The 4,347-nt window shown below is 41.3% G+C and overlaps 1 pseudogene; it reads left to right on the top strand.

The window, feature by feature from the left end:
- Positions 1-3,172: 3,172 nt before the first annotated feature.
- LOC149871166 (olfactory receptor 5AR1-like) lies at positions 3,173-4,068 on the top strand (annotated as a pseudogene).
- Positions 4,069-4,347: the final 279 nt, after the last annotated feature.

Below are 4,347 nucleotides of genomic sequence, written 5' to 3'. Positions count from 1 at the left end.
AGGCTGATGAAGTGCATTTCATAGGCCCAGCTCTGAAAAGTGGTTTGTAAATTTAAACAAGCACCAAACCTCATCACCAGAACTGAAACCAACTTCCTACAGCTCAAAACACAAAACCTGCCAATTATCTTCAGTACCCCCAGAAACTGCACACCAGAATTTATAAAAGACAAAAATACCCAGCAACCTGTGGGGGCCCATTCCTCACAGAAAACCCCACTCTGTCTCCAGTCTCTCAGGTCTGATCCTGAGGGGGAATGATTTTACACCACTTCTCACATCCAGGCCTATGAACTTCATTTCATCAGCCTCCTAGGTACAGAAATTCATGGATTCAACACAGTGGAATTCTGACACACTGCAACCTGCCGGACATCTGACTCCCAAGGTCCCTCTACCGTTCCTCATCATTCAACTGAGGTTTTGCAAACAAAAAAAGCTAAAAGTTCTGTCCCAAGAGAGACATAGTTTCTGTTCCAGCTTCTAATGCAGCTACTACTAATGATCTTTGTTACCGAATTGTTACTGAATTAATTTGGGTACAAAGCAAGCTTGTCTAACCCTATCCCTACTACACAGTTGATCCAAGAAAGTATGACACCCTAAGGGCCTTGTTACATGTTAATTTTAGGTTGCTCCTAGATCTCTTAACCCCTGGATTGTCCACACGTTATCAGTCCAAATTAGTTTTAAGAGCACTTTAGGTGATTTAAATTTATGCCACTCCAGGGCAGATTGATCTTAGATCTGTGTTACCCAGTTCGTGTCCCATAAATGGCCACTCCCCACAGATGAGCCACCCAAGTTGTAATCCTTCAGCATCCCATAATGCAGGGTCCTCTACCCCACCCCCTGTTCTGTGTGGACAGACTTACCACCCCCTGAATTATACTGCTTCTGGGGTTGTTCTGGCACCAAGCCAATTCCCCCTCCTGCCCCTTGGCGTATGAAATCCCCACCCCAAAGGTGGAACCCCATGCAAACAGCCCTCAGAGCACATGCCAGCTAGCCAGGTCACAAAGCACAGGCAGGTCTGAGAATGGGGACTAGATTTTGAGTGGAGAGGGAACAAGATCGGGGGCCAGATTGTGTCTCCATGAGCACAGGGTTCCTTCTCAGTACAGGGGCAGTAGCTTCCCTAGAAGTGCCTTTCTTCACCACTTCTGCCTTCCAGCCCCTCCAGGAAGCATGACCAGTATGCCTCACACCTCAAATCCAGTTTATTAAAACATGCAACCAGCTTTAATTTACTTCCTTTTTATTTCTTTTTATATTTTTCTTTTTGTTTCTTAACTTTTTAAAAAACAAAACTTTATCCATCAGAACTTATCATTCAGTGGCTGACTTCCTTCATTTCACCACTTATCCCCCATCTCCATTTTCTTTCCACCTTTCATTTCATTACCCATCCCCATTCCATTAACTCTCCATCTCCCGGGTTCATGTTCCTCCTCTGCCCCACAACTCACCTCTCCAACACCCCCACCTAGAACAGGAGTAGTAGCATGCTCTAGAACACAAAACCTTTAGTGGAAAATCACACCTCCGCAGGTGGGGGACAGTCAGGGAAGGTTTCTAGAGAATGTATTTTGCTCCACTGAGGGCAGAAACAGAGCCCAGAATAGTGTGATTCCTCCTTTCTAAGGTAGTGCCAAGACCATTGCACAGCATTGTCTCTGACCAGAAGCAGAAGAGGAAACCGGAGGGATTGTGATTCACTGAGGTAGCTACTCACCAGAGTGGAGGGACCCTTTTTTTTCTGTCTCGGTTCTTATTTCCTCCTGAAAAAATATCATGAATGCTGCATGTGGTCATTTGGGAAGACTGACAGGCTGTGTACTCAGAGCTTGTAACTGTCAGGGCATCTCGTGTTTCTGTTGGTGGATCTCAGGTTCATATTCACTTCTTCAAGGCCCTATTTCAGAAGTAGAATGTGAGAAAGAAAAACAAAGCAAAACACCCAATCCCTGCATTCTCTACTTACTCCATATACATGAGAGAAGTTTTCAGGGGGATGGGATATAGGATGATCAGATATTGTTGTGGGAAGCATGGTCTAAAGAGAGATTCAAGTATCACATTTGAATTGGTCCTCCACAGGATCTAATAACCTCAAAGCTTTGGGGAATCTTGTTCCCATGCTCACAGATGCCGGGATAAATGGAATGTAAGGACAAGCTTTTTGCAAAAACCTCTGACTGGTTAGAGAGAGGAGCTGCATTTTAACTTGAAGAAGAGCAGTTGATGCTGGAAAGTTTGTTTGACAGCTCTCCAAAAAAATATAGTTGGTCCAGTAAAAGATATCACAAAACAACATGCCTTTCAAATATTTCCTAGACCATCATGGTTACAGCAACACTCAAACCTGATTAGGGTATTTTACAAAATCTTTGCTGCATCCCCATTCCCACTGACTTGTAGTCCATTTTTACAACTTTTAAAAGAGCTGGAGATGGCATAGGGTCTCAACCACCATATACGTGCAGCCCCTCTTTAATTATTCCGGCTAACTGTTCACATTTGCTCTGTTCATATCTGCTCTATTTATATAAACTTCTCTTATATAGATGTTGCCCTGTTAATGTCATTCACATGATTTGTGTTTATTGAATCCAATATGACACAGTTCAAAGTTTGTGGCTTAAATTGACTTATTGTGCTAAGAAACCCCGGGTCTTGATGGTGTTTTAATTATGGGTGTCAGAAATCCAGAGATTCAGCAAGCTAATGTCCCTTCCTATTAAAAGTGAGGTCACTGTCATTTTTCTTACTGCATAATTCCATAGCAATTAAGTTATATTTGTAGTTGCTAATGTCTTTGAAGTCGGTATTTTTTTAATTGCTGAAGTGCACTTGTTCATGTTGTATTTCTTAGTATTAATCCTTTTCTTTCACCCCCCCCCCCAAAAAATGGATTTGCTTGCATGTAGAAACATGTATGCATATGCACATTCATGCACGCACATAAAGTTCCAAATGAAATGCACCCACCATAACATAATTGGATACACAGACTTTCTACAATATTGCTGAATGGTGATATGCACTTTTCATTATGGTTGCCTCTTCCTCAAGTATTACTTTTTTTTGGAAATTTCCTATCTGCCTTTCTCTCTGTCTGTCCATTTTGAATTGCTCCTTTTCCCCACCATGTACAGCATATCTAGAAGAAATGGGAAAGGGAAATCTGACTGGAGTGACTGAGTACATTCTCCTTGGCTTCACAGAAAACCCTCAGCTACAAACCCTCTTCTTTGCAACCATTTTGGGCATCTATATGGTAAGCCTGGTGGCAAATTGGCATCATCACATTAATCAGCAGTGAGTCCCAGCTTCACATCCCAATGTACTTTTTCCTCTGTAACTTGTCTTTTGTGTCTTAATTCCTCTGTTATTGCACCCAAGACACTAGTCAATCTCTTAGCAGAGACTAAATCCATCTCATTTTCTGGGTGCGTCACACAATTTTTCTTTCATTCACTTTCAATAAATGCTGCAGGTTTGCTTCTGGCTGTGGTGGCATATGATCGGTTCATAGCTATATGCAAGCCATTGCTGTATACACTCATTATGTCCAGGAAAGTCAGAATCCAGCTGGTGGTTACATCATATTCCTGTGCCTGTGTCAATACCATCGTGCACACAAGTTCTTTGTTCAGTCTGTCTTTCTGTACTCCCAGCATCATTGATCATTTCTTCTGTGACATCCCCCCACTCCAGAAACTCTCTTGCTCTAACACACATGTTGGTGACATGGTGCATTTCATCTTTGCTGCTGTAACTGCATTAAGTACAATTCTGATCATCCTTATTTCCTACACTTATATTATCTTTGCCAACATTCGGATATGTTCTGCTCAAGGCAGACACAAAGCTTTTTCTACATGTGCCTCCCACCTGACAGCTGTTGCTATATTTTATGGGACTCTGATTTTTATGTATTTACGACCCACTTCTGGCAATTCAGCAGATCAAGATAAAGTGGTAGCTGTGTTCTATACCCTGATGTATAGCCTGAGGAACAAGAAAATATATGAAATTTCTTTTTTACTTGTCTCCAACAATTAAAAACATTGAATATTACATACTGGTCCATTTTCAAGTCTATTTCCTAAATTTTGAATGGAATAAAATACCAATCACTTCTATAACTGAACCAAAAATGTCATAAAATACCAAGTATCTTACTTTTTTCATCTCAGTCCTAAATGGAAATGTGAAATTAAAATGCATATTGTTGTTGAAATCTTAAACCAAAAAGGGAATGTACTATAATTGCTTATGAGGTATGCACCAGCAGACATAGTATTACGTGGGATTTGAAACAGACAGATCTCTGGCCAGAAT

The sequence above is a fragment of the Crocodylus siamensis genome, chromosome 2, assembly GCF_052110815.1.
Source record: "Crocodylus siamensis isolate JL-2025a chromosome 2, ASM5211081v1, whole genome shotgun sequence".
Taxonomy (NCBI): Eukaryota; Metazoa; Chordata; order Crocodylia; family Crocodylidae; genus Crocodylus; species Crocodylus siamensis.
Note: the sequence above shows the minus strand (reverse complement) of the source record. Positions and strands in the feature narration are given on the sequence as shown.